A 19,122-nucleotide genomic window follows, 5' to 3' on the forward strand; every position below is an offset into this window, starting at 1 on the left:
CCCCAAAGATTGTAACCATTGGACTCCTAGTACAACATCAATACCACCCATTGGAATGGAAAGAATTGGACTATTGAATACATATTCCCCATGGTTAGATTGATATTATGTAATTTTCGAGAGAAATTTATCGTTCCTCCATTTGTAACCATCACTTGACACTCTTGTGTTGGATACAGGAAGTAATTCAATTCCTTGGCTATCTTACAATGAACAAAATTATGGGTACTACCCAAATCAAACAACACTATTACCTCTTTATTCTTGATATATCCTTCTATATTTAGAGTTTGAAGAATGATAATTCCTGCCAATGCATTACAAGATATAGTCAGATTCAGTTCTTCTTTCTCTAGGGTTGGTTCATGTTGCATATCCTCATCTTTTGATGTTTCTTGTTCCTTTTCTTCCTCCTCTTCACAATCTATGTAGAATAATTTATTCTCAACACACTTATGACCTTTAGTGTATTTTCTATCACAACTGTAACAAAGCCCTTTTTCTCTTGCCCCCCTACCCACCCCCCCCATTCGTGTCAACCTTGTAGGCTATGAAAGACTATGAGCAACAAAACTTCCATCTTTATAGTTTTGAGTAGTAGACTTGCTTGTTGCCACAATTTTGCTTTCAATTTTTCTTGCCACCTTGAATGCCTTCTCCAATGAATCAGGTTCCAAAAGGTGAACCTCATGTTGGATGTTATCTTTTAAATTCCCTATGAAGACATCAATTGTATGCTCCTCTGGAATATCTGTTACCCTAATATTCAATTTTTGAAAGTTTTCAATGTGCTCTGCCATTAAACCCTTTTGTTTGAGATTTATCAATTGGATAAAGACTATGTTTCTCTTTGTATATTCATAATTTGCTATCATTTCCCCCGTAAAAATATACCAATTGAAAAGTGGTTTACGAGAAAAAATCCATTTATACCATACAAATTGATTTGGTTCTAAATATAGAGATGTAATATTTACCTTTTGTGGGGGTTGCACATCATGTAGATCAAAATATATCTCCATCTGTAGTATCCATTTTACCGGATCATTACCATAAAGTTTCCTCATATCTATCTTTGGAATGTGGTGGTTCTTAAACCCCACATTGGAGTCTCTAAAATCATAATTCATATTCCTTTTGTCCTTATCATAATTTTCATGGATTACCTAATTGTCTCCACCCGGAAGCCTTTCTTGCATAAACTTTGTCAATCCTTCCATCTTGACGTTCATCATTGCTTCCATGTATACTTTTAAACCATTCATGTCACCTTTTGTTTCTATATTTTAAAAATCCATGTCACATTTTGATCCATCCATGTCCTCATTGGTTTCTCTTTGTGAGAGTGAAATTTGTTGCACTTGATCCCATAATTTTGATATATCATGCTGCGGTTTTTCCTCTTCCTGTGTCATAGTAGATATTTATGAGGGATTAATGGGTGTAGAATTATTATTATTTTGCAGATATTTAGAACCAAATACTAATATCTATGCTTCAATATTCCCTTTGAATCACCTCAAACTAATTTTTCAAACAAAAGTTATGCAAAATTTAAAAAATAAACACATTGTTTCTTTCTTTTAAGGAGTTTGATATTGTAATTGTTGTATCTATGTAATTTCGGATTTCCAAACTTTGACATTTGGCCCTATGGCAGCCCTATGAATATTGTTTCCAATGCCACAATGCAAACCAAAATTGGATTCTTTAATATAGAGTTATGCCAAATCTCCCATGATGACTTGATTACGGACTAGTTCAGTGGAGCAAAGTTGTATGTGATGCCACATGTCACTGTTTCTGTTGGAAATAATACTAAGAGGGGGGTGAATCAGTATTATCAAGCAATTTACCAAATCTTCCTTATTTGATCTTTTGAATTATTCTTGCATATCAGTACCATAAAATAATGAGCATGAATAAAGAAAATAGACAGTCACACCAAAGAACACAAGATGTAAGGTGGAAACCCAATGCGGGAGAAAACCACCTGCTGCAATATGTCTCTATCTTCTTTCAAGAAATTCTTTTTACAATGATTTTGTACTGGTGCAGTCCTTTACCAGCACGCAGGCTGCAACCTGCAGAGAGCTACAACTCTCTCTCGTTTTCCAGTCTCTCCTGGAAGGGAGCTACAACCCCCTACTTCTTTTCATGAAGAATCAAATGATCAACAAGTATACAACAGATACAGTCCACTACAGATATCAGATCAGTAATTACAGAAATAACCCAGAACACCTTATGAACAGAAATATACAGTCAACAGATCATCTTAAGACAGGGACGCATATTTTCTTTCTGTGACCTGCGACTGGACGCAGTCTACCTTCCACTGTTCTGCGTGCCGACGCACTGTTCCTCTATGCTTTGCTGCGACCGGCGCACCCAGAAACACTATCACGCCGCGTCTTTTGCTTCAGAGACGCACCCAATAACACAGTCACGCCGCGTCCTTTGCCTCCGAGACGCACCTGAGCCTTTACTGTACTGCGTCCCGGCGCACTTTCCCTTCACTGAACCTGCGTCCCTTCAGATATAAAAGATATGAGGACTTCAGAACCAACCCAAACACTTAGATCCATAGATCTGATCATGCGCCATAGAGATCACAGTCCATTAGAAGATTCGCCTTCATAGATCTGGACTAGATCTCACCAAAAGATATTCAACCAAGATGATGCTTAATCCAAATGAACTCCTTTGCTTTATATAGGCAAGCTTCTCCCCAAAACATGGAACAATACCACGAGCCGACACCATAGAAACACAAAAACGTCGGCTAGATACCACGCAAGAAACCCCCACGTGCTTTTCTCTGCCTTGAAATGTGTGCACTGGGCGGACGCACCTCCTGAACGGCTGGCCGGCGTCCCTGGACGCGGGTTCTGTATGGTATACCTGCGGGGACGCACTTGCTGAACATATTTCCTGCGTCCTTCTTGATTTATCACCTGAAAGGGTTTGCCATCAAGGACAACACCTGAATCATAATGCCAACAATCTCCCCCTTTGGACTTGATGGCAACCACATAATCTTCAGCTTCATATGCATCTCCAGATCTGTAACCAGAAATCCATCATGAAGGAGATAGAGACATATTGCAGCTATTTCCAAGATCTCCTTTTCCATAATGCCAACAATGCATTATGTGCTCCCCCTGAGCCTATACCACCAATAGGAAGATGATCAACAGTAAGATGATGTATCAACAACCCCCAGCTTTTTCCTGAGGTATTCAAAAGTGTCCCTGGGCAATGGTTTGGTGAAAATATCAGCAACTTGTTCCTTAGAAGGAACATACTCCAACTTGACCTTCTGTTCAAGTACTTGTTCCCGGAGAAAATGGTACTTGATTGGTATGTGCTTGGTTTTTGAATGCATAACCGGATTCTTTGAGATGCTGATTGCACTTGTGTTGTCACATAAGATAGGGATTGGAGGAGTACAAGTGATTTGATAATCCTGCAAATTCTGCATCATCCAAAGGAGTTGGGTGCAACAAGATGCAGCAGCAACATATTCTGCTTCAGCTGTAGACAAGGCAATTGAACTCTGTTTCTTGCTGAACCAAGAGACCAGTCTGGGACCCATAAAGAACGCACCACCACTTGTGCTTTTCCTGTCATCCACGCTTCCGGCCCAATCTGCATCTGTATAGGCATGAAGAGTAAGATCTGTATCTCTAGGATACCATAAGCCATAATTTTGAGTCCCTTGAAGATATTTGAAAATTCTCTTCACTGCTTGAAGATGAGTCTCCTTTGGATTTGCCTGAAATCTTCCAACTATTCCAACTGCATGCATGATGTCTGGTCGGGTACCTGTCAAATATAGTAAACTTCCAATCATAGATCTGTAGGTTGGTTGATGTACTACTGCAGATTCATCATTTGCACTGAGACTACATCCTGTGACCATGGGTGTACATACTGGTTTTGCATCTTCCATGCCATATTTCTTCAAAATCTGCTTGAGATACTTGGTTTGAGATAAAAAGATTCCTCCTTCCTTCTGTTGGATTTGCAAACCAAGGAAATATGTCAGTTCTCCTAGCAAGGACATTTCAAATTCTTTCTGCATGACTGAGGCAAAGCTTTGACTCATAGCTTCTTCATTGCTGCCAAAAATAATGTCATCTACATACACAACAAGTATTAGCAATTTGTCATTTTCAACTTTTATATACAGATTGCTATCTGCTGAACCTTTTAAGAAACCTTGTTGATGAAGATATTTGTCCAACCGGTAGTACCAAGCCCTTGGAGCTTGTTTGAGACCATAGAGAGCCTTTTTCAATCGGCATACAAGATTTGGATCATTTCCAAGAATGAACCCATCTGGCTGTTCAATGTACACTTCTTCTTCCAAGTCTCCATTCAAAAAGGCTGATTTCACATCCATTTGAAATACTTTGAAGTTCTGAAAACTTGAGAGAGCAAGGAACATTCGGATGGCCTCAAGTCTTGCAACAGGAGCAAAAGTTTCTTCAAAGTCTATTCCTTCTTGCTGCGCATACCCTTTACAGACGAGTCTGGCTTTGTTTCTAATTACTTCTCCATTTTCATTCAATTTATTTTTGAAGACCCATTTTGTTCCAATAACATTCTTATCTTTTGGTCTAGGAACCAGCTCCCAAGTGTTGTTCTTTTCGATTTGCTCAAGTTCTTCATCCATTGCTTTCACCCAACATTCATCTTTGCATGCCTCTTTCACATTTTGTGGTTCGGTGGAGGAAAGTAATGCCAAATAGCTTGAAGCTTCTGCAACTGTTCTTCTAGTTTGTATACCTGCTTCTTTTTGTCCCATGATCTGAGATTCTGGATGGTTCTTCTGAACATATCTGGATGGAGTCTTTTCTTCTATTCTTGTCCGTTCTTCTGCTTCTTCGTGAGGTTCTTCTTGAGATTCTTCTTGAGGTTCTTCTTCTTCATCATTCTGTCTTTGAGGGTAGCTCTCATCTTCTTCGATGTCTTCACGATGTATTTGCCTAGGAATATATCCCTTTTCATCAACCACTACATCAATGCTGTCAACAATTCTGCCAAGTCTTTTATTGTAGCATTTGTATGCTTTGCTATGTGGAGAATAGCCAAGAAGAATGCCTTCATCTGCTCTAGGATCAAGTTTGCCAAGCTGCTCCTCAGTATTCTTGATATAGCATTTGCTCCCAAATATTTTGAAGTGCTTTACCGAAGGAGTTTTACCACTCCAGAGCTCATGAGGGGTTTGAGTGCTGTTCACCCGGACATTTGTCTTGTTGACAATAATAACCGCAGTATGTGCAGCATCACCCCAGAAGGTTGCGGGGGTTCCTGATTCATCAAGCATAGCACGAGCCATTTGTTGGATTGTTCTGTTCATTCTTTCAACAACTCCATTTTGCTGAGGCGTTCTAGCTGTAGAGAATTCTCTCCTTATCCCATGTTCATCACAGAAATCGAAAAATTCATTTGAAGTAAATTCCCCACCTCTGTCAGATCTGAGGCACTTAATTTTGTGACCTGATTCATTTTCAGCCAAGGCTTTGAAGGTTTTGAATTTTTCGAATGCTTCATCTTTGTGCTTCATAAGACCTAACCAAACAAACCTGGAGAAATCGTCAATAAATAATATCAAGTATTCCTCTCCTCTAGGTGTTCTTTTTCTGAATGGTCCACATACATCTGTATGTACTAGCTCAAGAGGCATGCTGGCTGATCCTTCTTTCTCTGGAAAGTTAGTTCTGGTTTGTTTTCCAAACTGACATGATCTGCATATGGTGTTGTCAGGAATTTTGATATCTGGAAGATCGCGAACTGCCTGATATTTGCAAGCTTTCCTTATTTGTGAGAAGCTTAGATGTCCCAACCTTCGATGCCATAACCAGTGCTCTTCATTCTTGCTTAGATAGCATTGTTGTTGTCCTTCATCAAATATGTATAGATTATTTGGAGTTCTCTTTCCTTTGAGAACTGTTTTACCTGTATCAAGATCACGAACAAGGCATCCATTTGATCTGAATATAACCTCGGTTCTTTGATCACACATCTGGCTGACACTTAGTAGATTATGCTTCAATCCATCAACAAACAAAACATTTCCAGCCTTAACATCTTCTTTTAAAGGAGCAATACCTTTTCCTTTTATAGTTGCAGGAGTATCATTTCCAAAAGAGACTTTCTTTCCCTTTTCTAAATTAGAATAAGACTCAAGTTTTTCTTTATCACCTGTCATATGCTTCGAACATCCACTGTCAATGTACCATAGATTTTCTTGTCCTTCTGCATAAAATGCTATCCCACATCTTTCTGTTTGAGGTTCCTTTATTCTCCATGTTTTGGCGCCTGAGGCTTGTTCCTTTTTATGCTCTTGTACCTTTCTTTCCGGAAACCTGCTTCTGCATTCAAAGTCTTTATGTCCAAAATTATTGCAAATAGAACATTCAACTTCATTTTCAAGAGCTGAAAAGTTGTTATAGGTCCTTTTTGTAATCCCTGTCATACTTCTTTGTTTTTGAGCTTCCCTAGTCATGATTGTTTTATACGCAACACATTGAGCTGCTTTGTGACCAAAGTTATGGCAAGAAAAGCATTGTCCATTGAAGAATCTTCTGCGATTATTGGATCTACCAGCCAACTGATTGTAATTTCTATTTTCATCTATTCTTGAACCAAATTGAGAAGATTTTACCTGTGGCTGGTTGTGGCTTTTGTTCACCCTTAAGCTGGATTGCCCCTGATAGTTTCTGCTTGACATTTGTCCCTGCTTTACCTGATGATCTTCCTTGTGCTCTTGCTCATTTCTTCTTGCTGCATCAAGATAACTTTTTGAAGTGGATGCTTGAGAAGTTTCTCCATTATAGCCCAAACCTGTCTTATTTAGTGGAGACCGCTGCACACTGATAATCTCATCCAAAGTTTCAGATCCTTTGACAAACTTGAGATTAATAGTTTTTGTTTTCTCAATTTCTTTTCTAAGACCAACAATTTCACCTTCTAATTTTTCAAGATGTTTTTCCTTTTCATCAATTTGGAATTGTAGAGTATCAATAATCATGTTCTTTTCTTCTATGCATCTCTTGAGTCTAGTAATTTCATCATAAAGGTTATCCACATCTACAGCATCCTCATAATCATCATCTTCAAATGCCATTAACAACCTATATTTATTACCTTGTTCATCTTCATCACTGTTTGATAAGCCATCACTATCTTCATGGGTGTAGTAGCTTTTCTTATTTGCGCTTTGTTTCTTGTTCCATCTAACTGGTTCCTTTCCTTTATCCTTATAAGAGCATTTTGCAGCATAATGACCTACTCTTCCACAAGCAAAGCATTTGAAAGGTAGCTTACCTCTGAACCTTCCAGAACCTCTTTGAAGATTTCTGACAAAATTTGATTCTTCTTCCTCTTCTTCTGGATCATGGCTTGCTTCATAGTAATCTTCTTTGCCTGATGCTTTAAAAGCAGCCTCCCTTCTGTCTGATGGTCCTCCCTTTCTCATTTCATAAGCAGTTAGAATTCCATGTAGCTGAGACATAGTAAGAACACGGAGATTTTCTTTTTCTTCTATTGCAGATACTTTGGATTCAAACTTGGGGGATAATGATCTTAGAATCTTTTGAACTACTAGAGACTCCTTTACTTCTTCACCCAAATTTTTCATACAATTTACAATCTCATCTACCCGAAGAAAATAATTAGCCACACTTTCATCATTATACATCTTGAGAGTCTCATATTGAATTCTAAGAGTTTGAAGTTTGGCTTGTTTTACCTGTTCATCTCCTTCATAGCTTGTGATCATTTTGTCCCATATTTCTTTTGCTGATTTGAAGTGCATTACCTTCATGAATTTTGTTTGGGATATACTTCCTAATAGAGTACTGACTGCTTTTGCATTTGTTTCATACTTCTTTTTCTCAGCTGGATCTGTAGGAGTAGCTGAAGGAAAAGCATAACCTGTTTCTACAATGTCCCAAACTTCAGTACCAAGAGATTGAAGATATGCAGTAACTCTTACCTTCCAATAATTGAAGTTTGTCCCATCAAAAACTGGTGGCCTGATTGATGCTTCTCTCTCGTAGTTGCTCATGATGAACGATCTACCTTCAAGCGATCAAGCTTTTCTGAAGGACCTGCTCTGATACCAATTGTTGGAAATAATACTGAGAGGGGGGGTGAATCAGTATTATCAAGCAATTTACCAAATCTTCCTTATTTGATCTTTTGAATTATTCTTGCATATCAGTACCATAAAATAATGAGCATGAATAAAGAAAATAGACAGTCACACCAAAGAACACAAGATGTAAGGTGGAAACCCAATGCGGGAGAAAACCACCTGCTGCAATATGTCTCTATCTTCTTTCAAGAAATTCTTTTTACAATGATTTTGTACTGGTGCAGTCCTTTACCAGCACGCAGGCTGCAACCTGCAGAGAGCTACAACTCTCTCTCGTTTTCCAGTCTCTCCTGGAAGGGAGCTACAACCCCCTACTTCTTTTCATGAAGAATCAAATGATCAACAAGTATACAACAGATACAGTCCACTACAGATATCAGATCAGTAATTACAGAAATAACCCAAAACACCTTATGAACAGAAATATACAGTCAACAGATCATCTTAAGACAGGGACGCATATTTTCTTTCTGTGACCTGCGACTGGACGCAGTCTACCTTCCACTGTTCTGCGTGCCGACGCACTGTTCCTCTATGCTTTGCTGCAACCGGCGCACCCAGAAACACTATCATGCCGCGTCTTTTGCTTCAGAGACGCACCCAATAACACAGTCACGCCGCGTCCTTTGCCTCCGAGACGCACCTGAGCCTTTACTGTACTGCGTCCCGGCGCACTTTCCCTTCACTGAACCTGCGTCCCTTCAGATATAAAAGATATGAGGACTTCAGAACCAACCCAAACACTCAGATCCACAGATCTGATCATGCGCCATAGAGATCACAGTCCATTAGAAGATTCGCCTTCATAGATCTGGACTAGATCTCACCAAAAGATATTCAACCAAGATGATGCTTAATCCAAATGAACTCCTTTGCTTTATATAGGCAAGCTTCTCCCCAAAACATTGAACAATACCACGAGCCGACACCATAGAAACACAAAAACGTCGGCTAGATACCACGCAAGAAACCCCCACGTGCTTTTCTCTGCCTTGAAATGTGTGCACTGGGCGGACGCACCTCCTGAACGGCTGGCCGGCGTCCCTGGACGCGGGTTCTGTATGGTATACCTGCGGGGACGCACTTGCTGAACATATTTCCTGCGTCCTTCTTGATTTATCACCTGAAAGGGTTTGCCATCAAGGACAACACCTGAATCATAATGCCAACAGTTTCAACATTCAACCCTCAAATTCCTACAAGAAAAACTAAAGTCCATGTAATTTTAGGCACTTCTTATAGAATTCAAATCTGATGTCAGAAATGAAAGTTATGACGATTTTCCCTAGGTCACCTTTTTGAGACTGAATTTTGGAGCCTACAAAAACCTTAACTTCTTCGGACCATATCTCATAAAATATAGCAAACCAAGATTGGAAATTCTAGAAAAAAGTTCACCAAGATGTCAGCTCCACATGGTCACAATTTCATATTTTGAAGCTTCATAGAAAAAAATATATAATGAAAATACCATGATGGACCTGTTTGAAGTGGCAAAAACCTAGAATCCAAGGCTTTGATACCAAATGTTATGTAACCAGCTCAAAAAAAGATAGATCAACAACTTAAAAAGTATCCTCTTCATGGGGAGAACCTCCTTTACATTACATAAATGAACAATTATTTCATGATACAAATGACAAGGCATCTTTGTATCTATAGGAGTCTAAGGGGTCACAATATAATTAGAGCCTACATAACAATAATAATGTAAGGGCACAACAATAAAAATAAGTGGGATACACTAACAATAACAATAAGGGGGCTACTCTAGTATTATAGGGACCTAACACTGAAGTGTTATTTACCAGCGATGGAAACAAGGTCTACTATACTTGGGTAGAGACGTAAAGGGTGAGGTCTAGGGAAATCATACAGTGGATGAACTTCCAAATTATGAAAACATGGATCGATTGGGTGCTCTTGCATACCACGATATGGGGCATAAAGGTGGCAGACAGGGCCATGGAAGAGGATGTGGCAGAGGCCATGACCAGGATCGTGAGGGTGAATTAAGATATTATGCAACCACTTTTTTTGAGGCAAAAAATGTATTGGAACCATTAGAGATCAATGCAGGAAGAGAAAAAAGACCATAATATGATGCAAACTTGTTGAGATAATTTGGGGACCTGGTGGAGGACCCATGACACACCAGAGCGAAAAGGATATTGTTTAGACATACACTACATATTTAATGGAAGATTAAGACTTTGTTAGCAAGGATTTTGGCTGAGAATTCGCCTGATGTTCAAGGCATCACTACTAATATCACCGAGATAAGGTAGGAGCAACAACTCTTAAGGCTCCAGATGATTTGATTGTAAAACATAATGGCTCAAATAGAGAAACATATTCCTTGTATTCGTCCAACAATTCCCTTGGGTTCTAGCACCAAGGACCCTACCCTGGTTGACTCCTCAGATGATTACTCAACTTACTGTTTTGTTTGTAGGCCTAGTAATGATAGATGGATGGATGTACATGTTTATTCTCTGGTCATTTTGATACTTTTGAAAAATCTTAAATTTTGGACTGATTACTTAGTTAATAGGTGGTCAACAAACCTAGTTTCCCAATGGGTAGGTTGAGACTACCTAAATTATTAAATGTCGACCATGTGTAAGCTTGTTCTTATTAATGAAAAGAAACACCACCCAATTCACGCAAAAAAAGAAAAGAAAAAAGAATTATTATATTTTATAATATATTTTTAAACTTTTAAAAACAATTATGTGTGTGTGTGTGTGATAAATATATTTGTAAATAGAAAATTTTAAATTTTAAATATATTTTTATTAGTAAATAGAGAAACCAAAATTCACCACCAAAACATTAATAATAATAATAATAATAATACATGTTATTTATGTATTATATTTTATTATATATTTTCTATATTCTTAAAACAATTTTGTGTATATAAACGTACAAGATAATTATGATAATAGGTATTTTTATTTCACAATAGGTTTTCCAAATATTTAATTTAATTATTAGTAATTAGTAATTATTAAATGGATGATAGAGATTTAACCTCCATAAAATATGCGAAAATATTCATAGTAGTATTCACATATCAAGGGTTAATATTTATCTCCAAGTTAATTATCCTCTTTTAATGAATTTATCTCAAATTAATTAATTAAAAATATATTATATCAACATATATCATATCGACATGTGGTATTGATAATCCATGGTATTGGTCCATGGTATTGTACCAAATAGAGAAACAATGAGTAAGTTTACATATATATATAAACTTTGGGTTTACCAGATGTCAAAGGAACTTAGCTCAAGTGATATGTTTCACGATTTGTGTCCTAAGTAGCATGGGTTCAAGTCTGTGGAGACATGTTGGCCCTTGTGGAATTTATGAAATATTGGTTCTACTAGGTGGAATAGTGGAAGTTGTTTCTACGAAGTTATTGATTGTGCCTAGTGGAATGTACCCATTATTGTTAGGAAAAAGAAATTTGGGTTTGTCATGTCTTGAGAGCAATAAAATCTTTTAAGATACGAACCTCTTTTTGAGTGAAAAAATTGAAAAAAATGTTTGCACCTCCAGAGATTTGATTTCCCTCGTCTCCTTATAGATTCAAAGTTAAGAGGGATATATGTTACTTCTTAATAATAATAGTTTGTTAAGAGGCACTCTACAACCCAGTATGGGGGAGATGTTGCAATGTTTGTAAAATGAAAAATTATATCAAATAATAATAATAATAAAGTTATATCAATAAAGTGAACTATAATGGCTTTTCCTGGCTCTCCGCCCTTAACTTTATAACCCTACACATACCCATGGTTGTAATTTTGTGCACCCTATTAGAACTCTCTCCATTATTCTTAGAATCCTCTGACATTCTCACCTACGCATGCCCCATGGAATGGCGTCCCCACAAGGAGGGGCTCGACGCCCATCCAACCAATTTGTAACTCAAACCCCATCTGCAATTTAAGACCCGTGCAAAAACAAGAAGGTTGAATAATAAGTTTTTGGAATAACTGTGTTAATGAACAATAATGTTGACAATATGAACAAGAATGAATAAGAATCACTAGGCTTCCTCATCTCAAAAGGATACTAGTACATGCATAGCCAAAACTGCTAAAATTCCAAGCATTCACATCCTCCCTACCATATTGAATGGAAACATCCAATTCATGAAGGACCATGTCCTAATATGCAAGTTTATTAGAATTTAATTGACAAAAAATACCTTCTAAACTAGATAGCGCAATGCTAGAAACCCAATGCTAACTGTGAAGTGAAATTAGGCTCCAAGGGTTTCTTCATGGTAATATTTTCTCGTTTGGAAGACTAGAAGGGGGTCATGGATAGAGGACCATACTTCTTCAACTTTTTTGGATTGTATATGTGACAATGGATGAAACACTTTAACCCATATAAGGAAGACTTCTTATGGACCCATGTATGAATCTACATGTACTCCTTGCCATATGAATATTGGGATCTGGAAACCCCGCAAGAAATTGGAAACAAGCTTGGACATTTCGTATGCCTCTCAGAAGAAACCAAGCATGACTTCTATATATCATATGTAAGGATCTGTGTCTACATAAACATATTAGGTTCACTCCCTGAAGCCATTGCTTTGAAATCGAAAGATAGGGACTAGTATCAAACTTTGGACTATGAGCACATCCCATTTTGTTGCAAAAATGTCACAAGCATGGACAAGAAGGATCCAAAAGGTTTAGAAAAAATGGATGGATATGGATTCACAAAAATATCCTCCAGGAAGCACCACAACAAGAAGTTGACAACCATAGCCACTACTAAAAGACATGCAACTAGCAGCAACTTCGAAGTGCTAGGTGATCTATCAGAATAATCCAATAATCTAGAGTAGGAAAGCATCTTAGAAAACTCCCTAAATGCATTGGAAAAGCAAGCTATGGAAGGGCATAGGCATGGAAAAGTTGAATCCACCCTAAGTCAGCCTACAACACAAACATATCTAGAGCAACTAGAGGACATCCGCATGACAGAGGAGGATGAGTTCTCTAACATAGAAGGGTTAGATCTAATGATCATTAAGGTTGGATGTCGACATAATGAACTAGACACCATCCCCCAAGAAAATAAATCTCCTGGATATAGTTCTACAAAAATCAAAAGTCTCACAATATTAGGTGTTCAGGCCATCATCAAGAAAGAAGGGAAAACAAGTGGAAAAGAATTCAAGAAAAGAGGCATAAAATCATCCCTCCAATGCATAGAAACCTTGGGAAGGAAGTTGGTCAATTCAGGACAATACAAGTAGATCTTGGAGATCTACGCTAACCAAAGAAACATCTTGTCATGAAGGTAATTCTTGGAACATAAGGGATCTAAACAACTCCTATAAACATCACATTCTTTGTCAGAAGATTCAGTAGGATCTTCCAACACCACTTTACTATACAACACTGCTCACACAATTAGATCACATCGATTCACACTGAGAATGGGAAAATTATTGAGAAACAAGAGGATATGGAAGCCAATCTAGTAAGATACTACTCGGATCTACTTTCCAACCCTCAATCTCTCATAGCGAAGCCATCAATAAGATCACAACTCACATTCCCAAGCTGATCACTAAATCACAACTCATCTCTTATCAAAACCATTAGTATCAATGAGGTCTCTTATCAAACCCATTAGTATCAATGAGGCCAATGAAGAAATCCATCAAATGACTTATGGTAAATCCCCTAGACCTAATTGCTTCATGGTCTCCTTATTCAAGCACTGTTAGTAATTTCTCCACATTGAGATCCTTCGAATCATAGAAGACTCAAGAGAAAATAGATGCATCCTCCCATATTTTTCTTCCACTTTTTTTTCTTTGGTTCCAAAAGAGGAAAATGTGGCTTCCCTAGGTAAGTTATGACCTATTTCAGTTTCCAATGTCATTTGAAAACTTATTTCCAAGTGATTTCTAATTGTCTTAAATACATTCTCCCCATCCTCATATCCCGGGAAGAAAACTAGATGTATGGAAGGAAGCCAGATCCTAGATGGAATCATCGTATCTCATGAAGAAATCCTCTCCCTTAGAACCCTAAAGAGACCTAGCATACTACTCAAGATGGACCTCTCCAAATCCCTTGACAAATTAAATTGGGAATACATGGAAATCATCCTATTAGCCTTTGGTTTCAGGGCCCACTGGAATCAATTGTTAATTTCTATTGTATCTATGACGTTATTCTCTATTCTTTTAAATGACACCCCTTCTAACACTTTTAGACCCTCTTGAGGAATCATGCAAGGTGATCCCCTCTCTCCTTTTCTTTTAATCCTCATGGCAAAAATATTGGGTAGATTTGTCAAGGTATTGCTTTAGCAGGGAACTTTACAAGGCCTTTCTCTTCATGATGACATAGCCATCATGCACCATCAATTTGTGGCTAACATCCTTTTCTTGATCCACCCATCAGTCATGGAAGCCAAAAAGGTAAAAGAAATCTTAGACCTTTTCTCCAAAGCTTCTAGAGCCTCCATGAACTTGAAAAAGTCCAAACTATTCTTCTTCAGTACCCCCATTACCCAAAGAAACATTACCAGAATTCTTGGCTTCTCTTATGCCCCCTTCCCTCCAAATAATTTGGAGTTCCCTTAACTACCTCTGCCATCAAGCATTCTTCTTAGAGAGATATCTTTGAAAAAATCTGAAGCAAACTTGACAATTGTACATTTTTCTCTTTGAATATAGTCAGTCATATTATTCTCCTAAACTATGTCCTCCAATCAATGCTCTCTTATATATTCTCTTCTCTAACAGCCCCTAAGTGTGTCCTAAAAAATATAAGGAATCTCCAAAGAACTTTCTTGTGGGGAGGTTCTCATCTCAAGCAAAAATCGCCTCTCGCCAAATGGAGCACCGTGTTTCTCTCAAAATAAAATGGAGGACTAGCTATAGATGATCTAGAAAATGTCAACAATGTGTTGGGAGCGAAAATTGGGTGGAAATGGGTCAATCATACGTCAGAGCCTTGGATACACCTATGGCATAAAAAATCTTCTAAGGAAACCAACGGGAAAGATCTAATTTTCCTATCATCACAGGTTCAAGGATCCCTCCTCCAGAACCTAGCAAGCCTCAACAAATCATTGGTTCAGATGCACAGCTTCTAGGAAATTAGATATGGGAAATCAACAAGAATATGGGATGAATCTTGGTAGAAATTGTGTAGCCTTAGCAACACCTTCCAATTTTCTCAAAGTCAATACCTTACTCAGATATCTAGACAAATTCATGTGTATCAATATTGGACAAAACATGAAAACTTAGACATCTGTAAATGGATTCCATCAATGCTCTACAAGGAGGAATACTTGGAGGTCAACAAGATAGCCCTGAAGCAAGAACTCAACAAATGTATTATAAGGAACAAAAATGGTCATGACATATTGTACTAGGGATACAAAAGTGGTGGATGCTTTACAATAAAAAAATATTTTTACCTTTTAGTAATAGCCCCTCTGACCACCCCAGATCTATTTTGGAAACAACTTTGGACTCTGAATCTCTAGCCAAAAGTATCCACCTTTGATGAGCACTAGTATTGCAGCAAGAATGTTGTAACTCCTCAGCTACCAGCTTTACTTTATCAAGCCAGAGTTCGTACAAACTTGGAGGTGACAGTGCTGTATACACAAGTAAAATTGATGGTTCTACCTTTTGTCACTGTTCAGCTAGCGAGAGACCACTGGAGTTTTCAAGCCAAAATTCTACGGAGTCAAAATAATCTTGGTTTCTTGATGGAAGAAAGGGAAATATACTCTAAGGGAGAGGTACTCTACTACAATAATGAAAAAGACCGAAATTCAATGCTAAGTCACACCATTTCCTAATTAACTACCAAGAAACTATGTTTTGCAATAATGCTAAATTAACATGAAACAAATGCTATTATCTATGCATTGAAGTAAAAAGCATCAACATTACTAATGTGCAAGTAAAGGGACTGAAATAAATTTGTTTTTGTCTTTTTGCCTTTTCATGCAAAATCAAGTATGCAAACTAATTTCTGTTGGTGATGTGAAAGGTGAATTAAGGATGTTGGAGGATGGCTGGAAGGGTTAGGAGATGGTTGGATGGTGTGGGAGACCCTTGGGTGACCTTTAGTGGCCTCCTAGAGTTTTCCCTCAATTCGGCCTCAAAATAGGCCATTACAGGAAAACCTACAAGATGTACTAGAAACCTACAAGATTCCTTGTAAACCTACAAGATACATCTCAGAGAAAAATGGGAGGTGTTGGAGGTGATGGAAGGCTTAGGGAAGGTGGTAGATGGGTGGAATGAAGTGAGTAAAGATATGGGATCACTCAAAAGTCAATGGCAAGGATAGAAGATGGTTGGATTCACTCAATGTGCTTGGAAGAATTTCTATGTAAAATGATGAAAACTAGTGAAGGCAATGGTGAAACCAAGGAATGCCTATGGTGGATGAAGTGGAAGGTGGTTGCTAGATATAAAGTCTTTGTCTCTCATGAAGCCCCTTCTCTGCATAAAACATGTATAATTTCCAAAAATCTATGTAAACAAGAAGCATTGGCGTAAGCTAGAAAAGCATAATTAATGAACTAACTGCCTAGATTATGCATGAGGAAAGTTGTTGAAAGGAATGAAAGAATGGATGAGATATAATACAAGAATGAAGATAGAAAAGATAGAAATGAAATCCTACTTTGCAAAACTGATCAAATACTAACTTAAATACAGTAAACTCTAAAGCTCATACAAGAAATATAAATCTGTGTCTTTGGGGCTTGATAAGGGTCCCCTCCTCAACTCACGATCCCAAAGGGAGGAAATGATGCCAAGACACCTACTCACAGTGTTGTGGTACTCCTTTTATCTATGATAACCTACAACTGAAGTGAGGCACAAATGGAAGCAAACTAATAAACAACCAATCCAATCTACACTACTTGCAATGAAAACACATCTAAAGGAAAATTACCAATGAAGCTATGAGACTAATCTAAACATACAGATACAAGGAAGAGCGGCCTCGGCTACTAGGGTTGGGACCTAACCCAAGAGCTTCAGCCCTCTGAGTTAACTCAATGCTGGCTCAAAACAAACTCATTCTTATTACCAAAGGAGAAAATTACATCAATAAAACTTCCACAAGTCTTGAGCTCAAAACTAACTTAGAGTTTTACAACAAAAATTCAAATCCTAATGAGGCTCTAGGCCTTTCTACTTATACATTTAATTACCCAATGAATTCCTTAAAATTAGGGAAATTTGGCTCCCAAACTCGAGATAAACTAGCTCTTTGTCTCTCACTTGCTCGTCTACCTTCTAATCCTCATGGCTTGGCTGCTTGCACTCCGAGTTGGTGTGATGGATGGAGGGATATTCGAATGGGGAAGAAGTAAATGAGGAGGATTTACCTCCTACAATCCCTCTTCCTTATCCCATTCAAGTTTTAACCTTAGTATTTTTCAAAATTCCTTGATTTTCTCCTTCAATCCCGCATTCAATGCATATTAGTCCACTAGACATAATATCCAACTCTAACTCATATCATAAGAAAAATATAATAAAAAACAGGTAATAAGTTGTGAGAAAAGTTAGTTTGACTAAGCTAGCCAGTGAATTAACGCCCATATAATTACCCAATGATGAGGCTCATCATCACCCCCTACTGAAATTGTTGCTCATCCTTTGAGCAACTTAATCAATATCCATATCCATCATAGCTCTAGTGGCCTCCCTGACATTCCATGCCTCTAATGTGGTTTCCTCTTCTTGTTCATAGAAGCCTACTTTATTTTCTACCTCCTCCCACTGCCTCTTTTCTTCTTCTTCCTTCCTTCCTTCTAGCATTCCTAAGAGTAGTGGTGGACTGAATTTCATGCCAATCCATTTGACTTTCAGCCTTTGCATAGATTTCTTGTACATGGGTGTCCTGTTTAGTGCTTCTCTCAATCTTTGAGGAGAGTGGTACTCTCTTATCTTTAAGTTGTATGGCAACGTATTCCATCTCCTCAGGCAATCATGTATGCTATCATCCCTTAACAGTCTTAACATGACCTCAAAATGTGAAATTGCTTTCTCTTGGGTAGCAGGATACCTGGGTGCAAGTTGACGATCATTTTCAATCAAATTATGGGTACTGATGAGGGCCATGGGATCTGACTGTTCAACTTTTATCATAAGAGGTTTAGTTTGTTCTCTTACTAATATCTTTTTTATCTTTGCAACCCTTGATTCATCATGGTTCATCCATGATGCCAAAGCCATCAACTCTAAATCTCCTATCTTGGCATTAGGGTCCCATACATTCATGTATGTTAAGGCCATGTTGTGAAAATAAAACTCAGAAATCTTGGCCCTATCTTCTAGTGTGCTCTGATCACAAAGATCAATGAATTGCCTGTAGTCCTGAAATGGCATGGTGCCTCTCTGTGCTAGGGTCTTGATCTAGAACTGCAGCCATTGTTCTTTGAGGTATATGGCATAGGATTTAATTGGCATCCTACACTGGATTTCTTCAAAAGAGATACTAGTCATATAGGCCAATTGATTCTCTCTTTCTTGCAGATGTCCTCTTAACCATGCATTTTATGTTTCTAGTTGATTCTTCATTATGCCTTCTCTATCTCTCAAGCTACTTATCTCTCTACCCATCTCCTTGAGCCTCTCCTTCATGTGCCCAATGTCTTCCACCGCCTTGGATTTGGAAATTTACATCCATCGATGAGTTCTAGCTCTCTCCTTCTCAAGCTCGAAGAACACTGGAATAGAAAATTTTTGAGGAATGACCCTGCCTCCTTCAATAAACCTATAGTAGGAGTCATTGTTAGGTTGGGGGCTAGGTTCTTTTGACTCTGGGTCCTCTTATTTAGTTTCTTGTTGTTGGCCTCCCTCTTTTTTCCAATTTTTGTGTCTCCTGTAGGTTCAGTAAAGTATCCTGTA

The sequence above is a fragment of the Pinus tabuliformis genome, chromosome 9 (assembly GCF_031772625.1).
Source record: "Pinus tabuliformis cultivar Carrire ecotype Pingquan chromosome 9, CPIR1, whole genome shotgun sequence".
In the NCBI taxonomy this organism is placed as follows: Eukaryota; Viridiplantae; Streptophyta; class Pinopsida; order Pinales; family Pinaceae; genus Pinus; species Pinus tabuliformis.